Source organism: Falco rusticolus, chromosome 2 (assembly GCF_015220075.1).
Source record: "Falco rusticolus isolate bFalRus1 chromosome 2, bFalRus1.pri, whole genome shotgun sequence".
NCBI classification, from domain to species: Eukaryota; Metazoa; Chordata; class Aves; order Falconiformes; family Falconidae; genus Falco; species Falco rusticolus.
Genome location: NC_051188.1, coordinates 36,318,884 through 36,337,546, shown reverse-complemented (window position 1 = coordinate 36,337,546; position 18,663 = coordinate 36,318,884). Strand labels below are relative to the sequence as shown.

General features: G+C 37.4%; 1 long non-coding RNA gene across 1 annotated transcript in view; it reads left to right on the top strand.

The window, feature by feature from the left end:
• LOC119143513 overlaps window positions 1-18,663 on the top strand; it is a 40,361-nt gene that overhangs the window by 9,454 nt on the left and 12,244 nt on the right. The window contains exon 3 of the long non-coding RNA XR_005102735.1: window positions 385-496. This is a non-coding gene — a long non-coding RNA (uncharacterized LOC119143513). The remainder of the gene's footprint in view (window positions 1-384; window positions 497-18,663) is intronic.

The following is an 18,663-nucleotide window of genomic DNA, read 5'->3' as shown; positions in this document are numbered from 1 at the left end:
CACTGAAGAAGTAAAATTTACTTCTTAATTAACTATTTAATTTAAATGCTAAAATAAGGGTATTTAAACATCTCTGGGGCACAAGAACATGCCATTTTTTTGCAGTGAATGATGACCCAGCATCAGTTATATTCTCATTTCTGTAATGGCAAGGCCATACACCCTCATTGCACGGGAAACTCTGGCTGACAGGGTGCTGCAGTGCGACTACTCTGTAACGCTGGCTGCCACTTGACGTGTGAGAGCATGAAGTCTGTCTCAGGGTGTATCAGTCAAGTTCAGTATCTCACCCTTATCTGAAGGTGCTTAATGATTCAGGGTATTAAAAAGATTGAGTCATTTGTGAAGACTGTGGTTGACGATTTTGCTTTTTTGTCCTGGTAGAGCAGTCTGCCATAAATATAATTCATCTGGAGAAGGACCTGACACCTTTGGTGGACAGATCCGATACAGTGGAATGAAATCCCATGAGAAACAATGACCATTTCACACCTCGGTAAGTTTCTGCTTTAGGTGCAAAGCTTTTCTTTTTGCTTAGCTTGCTTTAATGGAAATGTATAGGAAAATTTATATGTAGGAAACTTTAATTTATTAAGACAAAACACTGTTAAAACTTTTTCTCTTTGAAGCAAGGATGACAGAACAAAATTAAAATAGATTAATTTTTACTGCTTGGTACATTAAAATTAGATGTTGTTTTGCTGTAGTGATGAATGTCTGTCAAAATCCTGTATGTCAGAGAAGAAAAGACCACATATGACCAAAAGAAAGATAAAGTCACTTATAATACATGGTGTCAGGGACCTAACCTGTATGAAATATATTATGTCACTAAAATGTCTGAATTGAGACATTATTAAGCTCTTATTACAAGACATAATCATACAGAAAGCTGCTGAAGAAGTGCATTTTAAATTGCTTTGCTATATTCTTCTCTAAGAGAATGTGGCATTCCTGATCATTGTCTCTCATCTTTAAAGTCTGTAGTCATGTTAGTATAACATCCACTTCTTCAGCAGACGTAAATTGTCTTTACAGTGTTATGACTGTAATCCTCATCCTGCTCTCTTGCAGAACTTTGCCAAGTAGCTACTTGTTGAGTTTTTCTACTAAAGGATCTTCAAATCACAGCCAGATTTTAGCCTTTACCTACATGATCATCTTGTTTACATTTGGCCCAACGTAATGCAAAAATCGAAGAAGTCCCAAGGAAGTGAAGTTATAGAGAAACACATGTAGTTAATTAATGAACTTTAAATCACAACTTCTTTCAGGTTTTTTGTTTGGTTGGTGTTTTTTTTTAAATCAATAAGTGAGGAGAATTCTAAATTTTAGCTTGTGACCATTCTTAAGCATTTCATATAACAAGCTCTTTCGTTTACAGACTTTATGGGAGAGAGTTCATAAACAGGGGCCATTGTTTTTTGTCTTGTAGTAAACAGCAACTGTCTCAAACAGTACCCTGGGAATTGGGCCCAAATCTCTGAAAAGCCACTTATCATAAGTAAGTGCATAAAAGAAAAATTGTAAAAAATACAGAGTAGATTCACAGGAGGATTTTGAAAGACCTCAAAGAGACCAAATTGTTGTCTATGCTGTCAAGCTCAAGGAGTTTAAAATAAATAATACAGAGTTACAGCTGGCAGAACTAAGCAATACATCACTAAATATCCACATATACGAAGTGTATAGCCTCTACTAAGAAACTAAAGTTCATTTGCAGATTAATATTTAATCTCTTTATTCTGTTTGGTGAAAGTATTCTTTTTCAGTGTGCTCATTTAGAGTTGAAGGTGTGGGTTCTCTCTGGCAGATTCTAATCCATATATTCTTCTTACAGTCAGCAGACCAAAAAGAAATACAACGTTTATTGTTCACACTTGATCACATGAAGGATTAATAAACAGAGTTAGGCAAATGCTAATACTTTTGGGGGACTTTCTGTTGTACATGACTGGCATGAATTTATAATTATTAAATCACTTCATGATCAGCTATAGTATAATCAAGGCCTAACTCTTACCCTGCTTAACAGAACAAATTCTCATTGGGTTTCACAGGCCTTTTCTGGTATTAAGCATGTTTAAGCAATTAATTAGGAAGAAAACAATGATAAAAGCATGTGCTTTTTCCCTTCTGTGGGGTAAATAGCAGGTGTCAAGACTAACAGTAATGCAGCTAACATTTCTAATGTACCAGGACAATTGTTGGGAGTGTTGACCTGCAGAATAAACAAGTATTGAGATTTTATAATCCTTTCTAAATGCCGCAGCACTGAAAATCACACAGAGACAAAATTGGAATGTTAAATTGAAAGATGCTATGTTCCACAGCAACAAGGAAACCGAGACCCATGAGGGAAGGACTAGTGGTGACTATTGGCAGATCCTAAACAAAGGCATATACCTTTAAAGTAAAAATATCAGAATCTCTTTACATCGTTGCTTCTGTCCATACAACACTTTTTTGGAAAAGCATAAATGAAAATTCAGTTCCAGCTATATTTTGAGTAATTTGCATTGAATAAATGTGTTCAATTTGTTAGAAAGGGAGTCCAGGAGACAGATAACCCAATTCAAACATGGGGAATTATCTTCATCCTTCTGAAATTAGATAGAATTTTGCCATTGATTACCATGGCAGCAAAAGTACACACTGTGATACTGAAAATATGGGGTGGTTATGTCTAGTTCTTAAAATAGTTGAGTACAACAATGATTTAGTTTGCAATCAATAATTTATAAGATTTTTACCATACCAGCCAGAGTAAAACTACCTCAGTAAAAGGTAATGCAAACTATTTAAAATTAAGTATGTAAGTATACTTGGCTGCTACACTGAAATATTGCTCTAATTTGGTTCAGAGATATGCTGAAAAAGTAGCCTTTTCCAATGGGTTTTGATTTGATTTATTTATTTTTTCCTAAATAAGGTACTTTCAATCAAAATATTTAGACGACTTATCAACACTGACTCACTAGCACCACAAAGTGGAGAGTAGAGTCTCTGGTATATTTTTACTACCTGACATTAACAGGTGTGATCAAATTTTAACAAATGTGTTTTAACTGTAGATGTAAACATTTCTAGCATTGTTGCTGTGTTTCAAAGAAAGAATAGTAAGCAAACTTCTATCAGCATTGTTAGAACAGATAGATGGGTGGCATGCACTACAGTCTATGTCTCCAGATGCATGGAGTGTATGTCACAAATAATGTGAAAGCATGTTTGGATTTAGGCAGCTAGTGATCAGTGTAACGTGTTGAGCTCTCAAGCAGATTAATTTCTATATCACTTGATGATGACACATTTTTATCTCTTTTGCTGTTTCAATTACTTTGATAAATTGGGAAGGGGGATTGTTTTCCCACAGTAGCACCAGATACAGAATTTTTAAGTGGATTTTTTTTTCTCACTTAACTCATATACATGTTACAGTTTAAGAAGCATACTGCTAATTAATCAAGTTAATTACACATCAAGATGCAAACCTTGTGTGGCCAGGCTTTTTTAATATTTTTTTTATTTCATCTATTATTTTTTTTCATAGCTAAGCTAAAATAAATGGATTACATATACCACATTTGCTTTAGAAAGAGTTACTGATCTGCTGCTGCAAGTTTTTGCTTCCATGTCTCACTGTTTCTGCCAATGAAACTGAAAACAGGTTGCCCTGAGATGCTTCTGGCAATGTATCATCATCATCAGTAAAGACTTACAGATGTTAATTTAACTGACAATAGATTATAGAATCTCATTGCCTAATAGATGAATTATGGTAAAGTTTTATGTGATAAAAAGCTGAAATGCCCCTTGCCTGAGGGAACTCCTAGGAATAAAAGGTTCAGTTGTGTCTGTGGCTTTTTTTGTCTTTCCCGATTTCTCTTTTTTCCTTTTTCGTTTCTCTCTTTTTTATTTTTTTGGAGAGAGAAGAGAGATCAAACTGCTTCCGTAAAATTTCCCCAACACTTTTAATTGATATAAGCCTTGCTTATGATTTCTTTCCACAGTCTGCTTTCCTCTTTTTTGTTTTACAGATTTAGGTATGCCTGCCTTTTTTTGCAGTAGGAGCTGTTTGGTTGAAAGGCAGCATATTTATTTCGGAATTAACTATGGCTCAAGCCTCTTTTGAGAGTCACAGAGCTCATAGCATGCTGTCAGGGGTCTTGTCTTAATGAGAATCAAAAGTATGCTTTAGCCCCTGATAAAGTCCAAGCTGTGGCTTAAATATGTATCAGCTGGTTGTGGTCAGCCTTCAAAGGCAAGGCAATCTGGTGAGGGAATCAAATTTGTCAAGTATATCTGACTCAAGCATAGTAACCACTACTTCTTTTCCTTTGCTTGAGTATAAATCTGGAGGAAAAGAGAATTGGAAACATTTCTGTTGTTCACGTAGTCTGAATATATTTAAATGCTACTTCGTATGTTTATTTACAGTGTGGTGCAAGATAACAAAGTAAATTTCATAATTATTATTTCTTCAATGTCATTTGCTAGACCTGCAACTTCACAAATGCCTTGTATTTTCAAAAACAAGACTTGCCCCAAAGCACTCATAACCAAATTTGCACAGAACACATAAAGAGACCTGAAAGAAGAAAGTGTGGTTGGTTGGCACGATGAAGCAGAGGGGGTATCTTAGGCACTGAAAACAGTTTTGGGAATAGAAATTGGAAGTCATGCATGAGATATGGATACTCACAGTAGGCAGAACTGCATCTGAGCCAGGAAAGTAAGGACTCAGTCCAGTGGTAGGCTAAGGCAGACTCTTGCAAAGCCTTAAAATTGCAGAGGAGAAATTCGACCTTGTACTGTAATGAGATGGAAAACCACCTGAGAGACTGAGACATGACTTGACATGATCAGAGTAGTGAACAAGAAAGATAACCTTGGCTGCAGTGTTTGGAGTGGACTGGAGAAGGGAGATTACAGGGAAGAAGGTTACACTGGCTAAGAGGTCACAGCAGGTTAGAGATAATGAAGGCATGAAGCAGGGAGGAAAAAAAGATGAATAACTGAAGATGCTGTAGATGGTGAAAAGGTATGATTTGGCCAAGGAGACAAAATTTGGATATTTGAAAGTTGATGGTTATGTAAAAAAAAATTATTCAAGACTTTTGCTGTATTTATGTACTATTCTATTGGCATGCTGCAGCCAACTTGCTGTAGTAAAAGTCACAAAGCTATCTAGACCATCTATATCTTTATCTGTTTCTACACATTCACATGTATTGATAGGTAACTATTTTTGTATTTTGACCATAGAGCAGCAATATGGAAATCAGGTGACACAGGTGTTTTTTTGGTGACTCTACCACTGACTGGCCCTGCGATCTTGGACAGGTTATTTCTGTTTGCTGTGCTACAGTTTCTTTGTCTGTAAAACAGTGAAAGCAGTTCTTTACTTTCTTTTGACATGTATAGATGGAAAAGAATAGATACTGTTCAGTGGACTTAGAATTCTCTGTAGAACTCAGTTAGAAGATGCCCGCAGGCCATCAGGCCGTCCCACATGGTCACCTTCACAACCACAACTGGGATGCGGTGGTCCCTTTATAGTGGCAGCATATCAGTTCCAGGTGTTGGAGGGGGTCCAAATGTGTTTGGGACTGTCCTGGTTTCATCTGGGATGGAGTTAATTGTCTTCTTATGAGCTAGTGCAGTGCTGTGTTTTGGCTCTGATGTGAGACTTTTCAGCTCCTCAGGCCTTGTTAGCAAAAAGGCTGGAGAGGCGCAAGGAACTGGGAGGGGACACAGACAGGTCAGCTGACCCAAAGTAGCCAAAGAGATATTCCCTACCATGGGACATTATGCCTGGTATATGTATCTGGGGTTGGCCGGGGCAGGCGGATCATTGCTCGGGGACTGGCTGGGCATCAGTCGGTGGGTGGTGAGCAGTTGCATTGCGTACCACATGCTCCTTTCTTCCTTTCCTTCTGGATGTTATTCTTTTCCTTCCCCTTTTCATTATAACTTGTTGTCATCATTGCTATTATTCTTTCATTTTTATTTTGATTCAATTATTAAATTGTTCTTATCTTAACCCTTGAGTTTTACATTCCTTTCCAACCCTCCTCCCCATCCCTCTGGGTGAGGGGGGAGTGAGTGAGCTGCTGTGTGGTACTTAACTACCAGCCAGGGTTAAATTTTGTCAGGGACCCACAGAGAAAGTTGAAAAAGACTGTGCCCAAGTAGGTAGTTTTGACTAGAGGTATAAGAACTCTGCTGTGTTTGAAGCCATCGTAATAAAAAAGTATTTGTGGACGCACTTCACCTAGCAGTTTTCTTTGGGGATTATGCATGGCTTTTGAAACATGTGCTATCAAAATACAGTGGCAGTGTTCTTTCCTGAGAATGCTCTATTCAACATGCCAAAGGACTTTTTAAAATATTGGTAAAATAAGACATAAAGCAGACAAAATAGTTGTTGGGAATTTCAGCTGGGAGTACCAATATATTTGGAGTGTCACAATTCTAGTTCAGAAAAACTGCAAACAAATGATCATGCCATAGAAGACAGGAAAAAAATCTAGCTGGTAGATTAGCCATAAGCCTAGAAAGCAAGAGCACCTCAGCAGTAAACAGAGACAGAATAGTGACTATAATTTTTGCTAAATCACAGTTAGACTGATGAGTAAAAAAAAAAAAAAGGGTGGAAGCTGGTAAAGGACACTCTTTCCTCTGAGACACTCTTGCCTTAATGGTCTTCTTTGTACTGCTAGTGCTGAAGCTAAGATCCCAAGAGGATGAGGAAGAAGTGGGAGGTCCTTCACCGTAGCACTGAAGGTGGTTATAGCTGCCAGTTACTCCCCAGCTGAAATTCTGAATTAGTCAGAATTCCTGTGGAGGTAATTTCTGTGGCTCATTCCTCCTGGTTTTCTTCCTGTAAGCTGTGGTTACAGAAACCTGCTTGCTGTGCAGGTTAGTCAATATTTAGGGAAAAGAAATAATTAAAGATTAATAGCATTTAAAACATTAACTGCAGATTAAAATAATGGACCAGTAAATCATATGTTTTATTTTTACTATAGGAAGGCATATTGTTGAAAAACAATGGAATAATTTTCATAGAGCAGAAAATTCTTAGAGGGATAAATTCAGGACGAGATCTTCCCAACATAGCAAAGGAATACATAATACAGAAAAAAAAATCTGATTAATATTTAAGATACACTTTTTAACTTTCTAAATTAAATTGTTGCCATTTGCTGCTGAGACAATTAGCAGGTGTCAGTTAGAAGACACAATAGATTATGTGCCCAATTACTTTCTCTTTTCAGACAACAGTTTGCAGTCACAGGAATGTGTGAGGAGGTTTAATCAAAGATTAGAACTTTTTAATTAAATAGGGCCGTATGTGACTAGTCATTTGACATTAATTACTGTTTTAGTTGGATTCCTTTTGATTTGTAAAAGGCCCTGAGCACTGCAAAAATTGTCACATCATAGGAACTGCTGATTATTAAAACAAAAAGTTTTCTTCAGCAGCCCATCATTCTCCTGCAAAAGATTCATAATTTCAAAAGTGAAACGGCTGCCTTAGAGGAGACCAGTGAGTTTTAAAAGCAAAAGAGCAGATGGTACTTCAACTGACTCCCTTTAGAAGGGACGGTCTGAAAGTGCTAAATTGTAATGATTGATAAGGTCTTCTGTCAATGCTCAGCAAAACTTTCAAGGGGCTGAACACCTGGCATGAGTTTCATTTGGAGTTTTAACTAGTTGACTACCCTTTGGGGTGTCTTAAAGCTAACTAGCATCACTGATATTAATAGAGGACATCAATCAAAATGAAACACTGTAGCAGAAACTGATCCGAGACTTCAAGTAATATTTTAATTTGTCGGCCTACAGAGAGGAGGGATAAATGTTAACAGTGTCCTTGTGTGATAGCTTTAAATTCAAGTCAACGGTGGCACCAGTGTTGGCAAGTCATTCTTTTGTGAGCTTTGCTTTTTCATATACTCCACTTATTCAGAGTAAACTGGGAATAGTGACAATGAAAATCCTTATCTGAATAGCCTGCAGAAAGAAAAGGGGGGAAAAAAAGAGACAGATGTAAAGACAGCAGGAATAATTCTTAGCTCATGTGAAGATTAGGGGTGAACTTCACACAAACACACAGTCATTTTGCCTTTTGTGGTGAACTTTTGGAGAGATTTGAGCTGGGGTAATATGTCTGTCTGAAGGTAAATTAAGAAAGCAAAATCCATCCCCAACCTGCAGCGCTACAGTGCAGCTTCTGCACATGGGACTCAGGTACATGCACCTGCAGCTCCTTTCTTAGCCTGCCAAAATGGTGTCATGTGCCAAGCTACTGGGTCTGTCTGCCACAGAGCTTGTTCTTGGGGATCATGGAATGCCTGATACTCAGGGTGGGCAATGAATATGTCATGGAGAAAGTTTGGAAATGTTTAAACCAGTGATAGTCAGATTGCCAGCAATGCTAAGTACAACTGTGGACCCTGTATGCCCCTGTTTTACCTCAGTCTAATCATATAGTAAGTATTAAATCAGCAAAGCAATTCAACCCCCAAATTAACAACGCACATTGTACTGAGAGTCTTTTGTGGGCTGAAGTATTGACATGGTAGAAAGAGATAATATTACTTGGAATTAGCTCATCTCCCATGAATTGATACCTGATTTACTTGCAAGTTAGCTGGTTCAGGCCATCAGCACAGGAGGTTAATCTGCAGTTTGAATAACAATTAAACAGGGTAAAGTTACTTGATGGAATACTGAAGTCCAGTTTATGATCTGGACTGAAACTCAACGGACCTGGGTTCATTTTTCTGACAGTATTCCTATTTGACTGTGGAAAAAAAGTCATTTAATTTCTCTGTAATTCAATTTCCTAACCATAGGAGATGGCAGTGCCTTTCTACTTCACTTAGTAGATGGTAGGACTTTGAAAAGGTATCTCTTACTGGCATTGGTACAGTGTCTGGGATGAACAGGTGCTCCTAAATACTAATTCTAGATTAAATTGTATTTATGCCTGTTTTTCTAGTTTAGCCTCCAGCCTGCTACAGTCTGGAAATCACTACGGAAACTGTGGTAGTAAATGTGGTATTTTGCAACTGGTCTTCATACCACATAGGTTAAATCCTTTTCTAAAAAATCTATGTCACGGTGTATTTCCTATAGGCTTGCAGCATCTCTTGAAATGGACAGAAGTGTTCACTCTATTCAGATAAAAAGTTTCTATTTAAAGTGAAAAAACCTATCAATTGTGTATGAAAACAAGCACTGAAGGAAATTTTAGTTCTAGAATGAATGGAAAAAGATATGCTTTATTATTTAAGAGATGCTGTTTTTCAAGAAAAAAAAAACAACACTGAGAAGAAACACAAAATTATCATAGTATTTTGTATTCACTGCATCAGTTATTTCCCAAAGAAAGCCTATCAGTTAAAATGATGAATTTTAACCTTTACCGATTCTTCTAGAGAACATTCAATTTATATTCTTCAGGCACTTTGCTACTTGTTCACCATACTGATGCAAAATTATTGTTTTTGTAATATTTATAAAGATCTAGTTACAAGTTTTCAAGGACATATTTCATATTTTTTTTTAATCTAAACCGTCTAGTATAAGTTAAGATAGAAATGGAACAAAAAGGTAACATATGGTACAGTTATCTACTTTAATACATTAATATTTAAATACAGTATTATACTGAGTACAAGTCTGGTGGTCAATAGAAAATACAAAGGTCACGTTATCACAGAGTACAGAAAGCTTTAAGAGATGAATACCAATGGATAAACATTTCTGCATAGAATCCTTTCCTTTTTTTCATTGCTCCTATGAGATCAAATAATGTCCATATGAAATCAATGACTTCAAACTCCCTTTATGAAATCAATCCTGTAAACGTTGTTGGCAGTACTAAATTTGAAAAAACAAACAAACAAAAAACCCAAATGAGTTTGAATATAGGATGAAATCTGAGCTTTTCTTAATTTGTGTCTCAGATAATTTCTGTAGCCATGATGTCGGTTTTTCTTTAGGCACTCTGGGCTTCTGAGCATCATTCTTAAGAGAGCAGTAGTGTTACAAATTAGTACTGCAGCCTTCGACTACTGCTGCAGCGTCGCAGAGTTAGATGCTAACCTTGCTGTCTAGTGTAAGGGTGTGTTGGGCTGATAGGCCTGGGATACAAAGCTGCCAGCACATTTGAGGTGTGCTCAGAGGTGGTCAATAAGAGTGCCAGGAAAAAATGGGACATTTACTTGCCTGCTGTAAAGATCAGTTTCTTACTAAGGTTCAAAACTAAATTATTCAGAGATTTTTTTTCTTGTTTAATTTATTTGTATACTGTTCAAAATTATGTTTATATTGCTTCAAAATTAGTGGGCCATGTGGATTCCCTCTCTATGGGGGTTTGGAACATTCCTGGAGAGCATCTGGGCAAGCAGAGAGATAGGGAAGTTCTGGGGATTGCCAAGGGTGAGAGGAGTAGGAGGAGGCAGTGACAACTTTCCTAGTTGAAAGACTGTTGAAGCCTGGATTTTCTGTGTTTTCACTCTCCTTCTCCCTTGATCACTCTAGGGAAAAGATCTAGATGGGTCCATCTCAAAGATCTGACTGATTTGAGGTTCTGCCAAAGCTCTTGTAGATATTCCAGTATAGCTGAAATACTCAGAATGTGTTTCAGGCTTTGCTATGAGTAATGTCTATTTTATGAATTTTGAATCTAATGATCTAGACACCTACCAATTTAGTGCTGTCAAAAGTTCAGTGTTAATACGCATGGCCTCTGGCAATAGCTTAGTTATAGTGGGAATATTACCAGTGGAAATGTTAGTCACCTCCTAAGTGGTATCAGAGATTTGCAAATGTAATTGGTACAAAACCTTCACATGTGGATACCTAAATTGGTAGTTGTAGCCTAAGGATGAGCTCCAATGGAAACCTTGTGTGCCAGTGTAGGTTATTCACTGTGTCCTGGGAACTGAATTTTGCTGGATCAGGCACCTAAGAATGGAATATACAAATTTCAGAGCACTGAGCGGGGAGATTTCAAGATCAGTTAACTAGAAACGATAAAAATAGGTGTCTAAACACCCTTTCCCTTCCAATTTGAGAACCTAACTGAGATACAATTGCCTGGATGTGGCTGAACCTTATTTAGGAGTCTGCTTTGCCACACAGTATCTTGGTGGTTAGTGATTGCCACAGAAGCTGGAGATCTGGAATAAAACCATTTCTCCTATTTCATAAAGTACTGCACTGAGCAGAGAAGAGTCAGACTTTCATTCTAGTCTATACTCCTTCCATACTCTTGTCATCACCGTAAGTTTTTTTTACCTAATGGCAGCTTAATGTAAACTGGGTAGGGAAGCCAGTACCCAGTTCCCCCTTCTGTTGCGTACTTCAAGCACTGTGCTGTATTGTTCTGCAGCTGTTATATGTGAAAGTGGGATTCCTGCTTGACACTCACCTTTTGAATTCACTTCAAGCTCTTCTGGAGAAAAACTTTGATTCAGTTCTTTCCTAAAGTTAGTCTGTATTAAGTTTGAGAATGTGATTTAGAATGAACAGCAGTTGATTTGACTATCAATCATTTAAATATTTTTTAACAAAAGTTACTGTGCATTTTTTCTACATTTTATTATTGTGCAGTGGGAAAAAAACCCCAAACTATCTGTGACAATGACAAGTGCATAGATCCATTTTAAGCTTGGCTAACTGACACAGGAAATTTTCTGTATCTGTAAGTAGATAACCAGCAACTTATTCATCCACATTAAGAATGAACAAGCAAATGAAATAAAAATTTCCCTGCAGAATTAAAAAAAAGTTCTCAGTTTGACAGAGGGGATGAAACTATAAGACAGTAACATTGAACATAGTGATTTTCTACTGCATTTACCTCAGGCAATAGCACAGTGATATTTAAACAAGATAGTAATTATATGAAAGATGTCAAATAAAAAACATTAAAAATTCAAATTTATATAAGAATTTGTGAAAAGAAAGAGATGTGTTTGTTCTCCTAATTTACATAAGTAGCTAACACAAATCCAAAGACAATTTTTTTCAAGATGTCATAAGAGTTGTGGGTTTAACTGGTATGTCTTGGGTAAAAATTGAGAGTTCTTAGATATAGATGTACATCAGTGTCTCCCGTTACATGTCAAAGTCAGTACACAGTAAGTCACTGTATTTCTAGGGAGATTTTTCGCCCTATATTTTTGCCAGCCTCGTAATTACTCAGAGGATGGCTGAAGAATGCCTTTTAATGCCTTGCATGTTCTACAGGGATGGTAGGTGAAGAATTATGCCATAGGAACACACCCCCTGCATTTCAGTATAGGACAAGACTTCAGCTTTTCTAAAGTACCCCATCTAAGATGTTTATACTGCAGGGGACAGATGGCTTGGATTAATGGTTTCGCCCTGCAAATTCACCCCTGTTGTACTATACTGCTTCCTAGTGTAGACATACTTACTAATCCCTAAGTTTTCCATCCAGCTATTCTAAAATCATTAGATTTTCATGTATTGTTCATGGGATGCTACTGGTTTTGGATATTTTCTTAAAAAAAATATTTTTTTTCTTCCTTTCTTAACCTGCTAAATTGGTGTCAGGTACAATTGAAGAAATAGGATATCTCAGTGACATCCAGGCAGTGACATATCAGAGCTGCCACCTGTTTGCATGTCTGAGGAGGGTTTTTTTCCTCAGGGCAATCTCTATTGCAATTCAGATCATTGTCTGATAACATCTGAAAATACTTCGTGAATAAAACCAACAAGGGTTCATTCCTTAGAGAAAAACTTTTGTTAGAAGGAAAAATACTAAGATCCAGAAACCTCATCGATGGCAATTTATTGCTATTCCATTGATGACCTTGGCATAAATGTCATGAACTCCAGAGCATTGGGAGGCATCACCAGTTCAATGGAAGATTTTGATATGTGAAAAAATGGATTACCTGGATGACTGTATTGTAGGAGAATAGAAGATACTTGTGTCAAGTGCAGTATCATTATCTTAGAGAGCAATAAACTGTGAGCTAAATCAGATGGGAGTGAAAAAAAGAAGTCAGAGCTGGCTGTAATAGTCTATCAGGGAACAACACTCCCTCGTGAAGCAGCTCCCTCAAAAGGCAATTACAGCCCTAGTGTGTATCAGGTAAAATTACTTCAGCAGAAACAGTAGAAACAGAGAAATAATAATGTCTTCGTACAAGGAACTCGTAAGTTTGAAGTTTTAGTTTGTATTGAAATCTTCCAAACTGCTGAAAATATTCCTCTGTTCTAAGACTAGCACATTTTGTAGGGCTCCCTTTTCTGAGAAGCAGATGACATGGTGTCTTGGGAGACTTGTCAGAAAAAAAGCTTTTTGGGTCTGGTTCATTTCTATCCTTTTACTTCTAAGTTTTTTGCCAATATTTAGATAGTGTCTCCTCCAAAGCTCCTGCTGATGTGAAAAAGAATGGAATTCTTGCAGAGGAAGTGAGACTAGCTATGACTGAGGTGATGCCTTGCAATAGATTAACTAGTAACTGCTAAACTTAAAGGCACATGTAAAGATTCTACAGTGTTGAAATAGAAAGACCAACATTCAAATTTAGATTAGTTTGAAGAAAACAACACTGAGTTTAATTTGATGACATTTTTAATTTACACTATCTGAGAGAAAAAGTATTTGGAGAGACTGTGGGGGAAAAGGTGTTAACAAATGGGAAGTTTTAAGATCAAACATCCCATTGTTGAGATAGTGAAAACTTTGGTCTTCGATTCCTTTTGAGGAAGTGCAATCTCCCATGGAAATGCCAATGGAATTCCTCCATCAGGGTAAGAGGACTAAGAGGATAAATATTTGATCAGTAGATTGTTGAAGACAAATAAAAACTACAGGCCCTGTGCGTGAGTCAAAGCAATGATGAGGGAACCACTGATAGAAATAATCAGTATCCTGCTTTGCTTTCCAGCTGCTGGCCCTAATAATTTAAAACTGTGATTTTTATATATATATGCTGGTTACATGTTGGAGACAGCCACAAGAAATTAACTAGTGGTTAGTTTTTATGTCATTATTTGCGTATCTCTTTTCTCTTGGCTCTTTGACCAGAAAAACCCTGTATGCCAACTATAAGTAACAAAATACATAGTCAAAAATACATGGTTGAGAATTAATTACCAAATTAGAGATCTTATTTTTCATTTGTAAACAAAAGGCTTGGAGTCAAGAAGAATGAGTGTGGGAATTCCAGTAATGAAGATGCGTATAGTAGGAGTGACAATTTCCACCTACATGGCCTTGTCAGCCCTGGTACATTTAGAATATGGCATAATTCAGAGCTCATAATAAGATTTTTCACCTATAGGTCTCTGGTCTGTCTAGCTTCTAGCCAGTATCAGGAGGTTAGGAGGTAACTGTGATGCATGAGATGAGTCATTTGCTGCTGAGATTTTTGAACCAAGGCTACTCATTAACCACACATGTTGTTGGCAGTCTAAACTGTTCCTGTATCACAACCCAGAACTCTAGGAGATGGGAACTTTCACCTTGCCTAGCAGAACCTTCGCTGCTTCCCGCATACTCACTGTGGCATTCCTCACAAGCAGAATAAATTGTGCTTGCTTGGCACAGCATAGCCTTCAGGCCAGCATAAATTTTCAGTGTCTCAGAAACCTTTGGAGTCCTCTTGCCAAGAACATTTTATCTTTTTTAGAGATAGGGGATTTCCCCTCTTGTGAACAGGTCTTATTGTTCCCTGATTTTGGCCAGCAAGGTTTGTGAAGGGGATGTGTTGCAAAGAGCTGCAGCCTGTACACAAGTGGACAAGCAATAAAACTCTGCTTATTCCCACCCCAACAGCTGTCAACACTAGTAGAAGTTAGGCAGACACCTGCCCTAAGTGATTTTTTAGACTGAGTATTATGTTTCATGCAAACAATAGCCCATTGCTATAAAAGTTGGAAATAATTTTCACTGCTAACATCATGAATAGATGATGTGTTGCTTCTATTCAGTTTCTAAAAATATTTGCCCTTTTATGTCTCTTTGTATTTGCATTTCTTTCTCTTTCATCTCTTTATCACAGTGGGTTTTTTTTGTGGACCTTGTTTTGCCCTTCTTCCCAGAATTAAAAATTCAGAATGTAGTCCAGAGGAAGACAGGTTAAGTGAGCATTAGAAATACTGTAAAGAGATATTTTCAATCCAAGCGATTTAACATTTTTCAGCTTTGAAATTATATGAACATATATCTGCTAACAGTACATTGTTACACATGGAATGAAGTAAAAGAATAAAAGAAACATTTTGTTTGGACTCAAACTGTGTGATCTTTAAGACATTCCACATTTTAATTTATTTTACTTTGTTCTAAAATTGTCTAATACATTATTTCACAAACATGAACATAAAGCTGTTATAGGAAGTTACTAATTACTCTATTCTGATAACCACATGGGGCCTTAATTAAAAAATGTAATCCATTGCAAAATGTACATGTATATAAAGAAAACAAAATTCAAATACATTGTCAGATAACTGGAATTTGTTACTTAAGCTAAAGGAAATAGATACACTTTCTAAAAAAATGCTCAGAAAGCATGATGTTTCTCAATGTTGCAGTTGTTCTTTGCTATCCAGCAGTGAAAACAATAATTATTATCAGTTCTTCATGTTCTTAGGGTTGGCATTGATATTTGTTTGCATGAAGAATGCAACCATGCAAAAGCACAGTAGCACTTTAGAGGAAGAGAGGCTGCCAAAGTCTCTGGTGACGCTTGCCAAAAAAACACTCACAGTAGGGTGTCTCTACTAGCTTTCTATCAGAGTGCATATAGGTCCTGCTCCTAAGGATAATCACCTGCTACTGAATAGAACTATTCATTGAGGCTGAGGGAGTGACTAAAACACAGTCTCAAGCCTTTCAAAATCGAAAAGTTGCCAATGCTCTCATTTTCTCAGGAGTCTCCTGATGCTTGGTTAACTTGGGCTTAGTGCCATGTTAACACTACTACCCAGCTTTGGAACTGGAGTCATCTTACAGCTAGCCAGCTAAAATTTGGGATAGGTTGCCATATGATTCTTTACATCTGTCTATGAAGTCGTGTCCTCAGTCTTTCAATGTATTAAAAAAAAAAAGTCTTCTGTCTTCTTGGCAAAAATGATAGCTCATGCTATCATCCTTCTTTTTCATTTTACGTGAGACAAGGTTAATTGAGCCCAAGAATGAAAATGGTATGGTGAATTCAGATATATGTCACTCAGCTGAGAGTAAGTAGCTGGTTCCCATGAATAAATTCTTGCTCTGATGTGAAAGAATTCAGATGAAAAGAGTGAGATGCTGATTTTGAGAGCCTACACACCTTGGGGGAATATTCACTAAAGGGAATGAGTTTTAAAAGTGATGATAAATTGCACTTCCTGTCTTCTGAACTGTAAGCGGGCAGTTCAACTATTTGTCCAGTAAGTAGATTTTCAAATCTTGAAGCAATTCATGCCTCCTGTTCCCCCATGCAGCAATGGCCTTCATCACCAAGCTCTGTGACTTCCTGAGACATGAGCAACAAGCTGGTGAGGACAGCTGATGATAAATGTTTGCCTTTGCTCTTCCAACTAAGCCATTGTATCCAGAAAAGCCAAGTCACCATAGAAAGGGTTCCCCAACTGTCCTTGGAGTGAGACAGAAATTATATTCTTGCTCTATCTCAGAAGAGGTATGTACTTCCTATGCCATTTGGTTAGAAGGACAATAGTCCTGGGCATAAAGACCTGAAAAAATATCAGATTTACCTTTCCTACGAAGTGCCGTAACAGCTAGGAGAGACTCACTCATAAACCTACTATCTCTTCTAATACCATGACTCTTGCTTCAGAGAGGTCCCACCTACACAGGTGGGTGGAACGTATGCTTTCCTGTGGCTACCATTAAGGTTACGGACAATGCTAGCTCAGGGCTAGTAATGGGCCTCCAGCTTCTGTGAAGAAGAGTTCTGAGCATTAAGCAGATGTGAAAAAAGACATAGCAATATTTTCAGACTTTTCCGGAGAAGCAGATAAGTCACTGACTTGCTAACTTCTGATTAACCTGGAATTTATCCGGGCAATGGATATATATCTTCAGTGGCCAGGTCTGAACAAGTATGGCCACATTAAGCAGCAGCAAACTTTAAGCCATGGAGGAAGACATTTTATAGATTTAGGTACTGTAAGGATTAGGCACTGCTGAAAAGAGATGACCTAGATAATGATCTGGGCTGTAGTCAAGTTTGGGCTTCTATATCCCAATTTAAACTGACCTTAAATGATCCCTAAATTCTCTTAGTTTCATTTTAGGCCTAAATCTTATGTGGGATTTGGCCCATAAGGTCTTTCTTGGATCTGGTTTGTGATGTTAGGCCCTCAAAAAGACATCTTTCCTCTGAGCTTTGAACAGATATTTTTTTTTCTCAACAAAAGTGTTACTGAATGAAAACATCTGTGATGATTTATATATTTTTATAGTAAACCCCTAATTCATTAGAAGCAGTATCTCCATTCAGAGGATTACTATATAAATATATGCATATAAATCTGGGAAAGGTAACTTTTTAAAGGGACAGACACTTTGGGGTTTAGAAGCATTTTTATTTGTAATGTTGTTTCCAGCTGTGATAAATAAAGGTTGGAATTGCAGTGGAAAATGTAGAAATCAAGACCTTGATACTGCACTGAATTCCAAGTGGGCAGGAGGTTTGCCAACACACGGTTCAGTGCAGGATCAGGGCCCTAAAATCAGAACTTACAAGGACTGACTTTTTTATTCTTCAGTGTTCAAATGGGCTGCTTAAAAAAAACTATAAATGCTTCATCTAGACAGCAGGGCACCATTTCAGGAACTGATTGCCCATTATAGTACTGACAATAAAATAGGAAAAATACCCCAAGGGAAAAGGAGCAGGGCCTTATGACTTTCCCATTGAACTCAATGTGAAACTTATAATTTCCTGCCCCCACTTTGCAGGATGCGTCAGTTTTCAGTGGCCGTTGCATTATGCTCCAAAGCCTCTTTCAAGGAAGTCCAAAATGAAGGGGCTTACTACAGTGGAAAACCAGAGAAAATCATGGCAGAAATCTGGGTTCCACTACAATAAATTTTTCTTACATATATATATACAAAATAATGCATATTTTTTCCTTTATATTGGCTTCCCTCTCCCCATAACTAATCAGCTAGAAGTAATACTCCTTTGATTTAAATTTTCTTGCTAGATTTTGAAAATGTGTTTGCCATACATGGAAGGAAAAAAATCACATTCATGTACAGCCTCATACATTCTCCTTTCCTGCATCAGAGCCAAGAAACCAGTATACATCCCCCTCCTCCCTACACTGTATCTCCTCCATGAAACTTTCAGCAATCTGTGGTAGCAGAGAGCACCTGTCTGGATAATGCGAAGGGATAAGGGAGTATGTTAAACAAGGGCAGAGGGAATTGGGGAGGGTTGCAGGAGACACACAGCTAATTGAAGCAAAGCATTTTATTAATCTAGAGTGCTTTCTCCAGGCATGCCTGAAATCTAAATAATGATACCGAACTTCAAAGGCCTTATTCTCTATTCCTTGTGCACTCACTACTCCTGTTTAAGTCAATAGAACTTCTAAGTAGAGAAAAATGCAGAATCATACTGTGAATAAGCTGTAAGAATC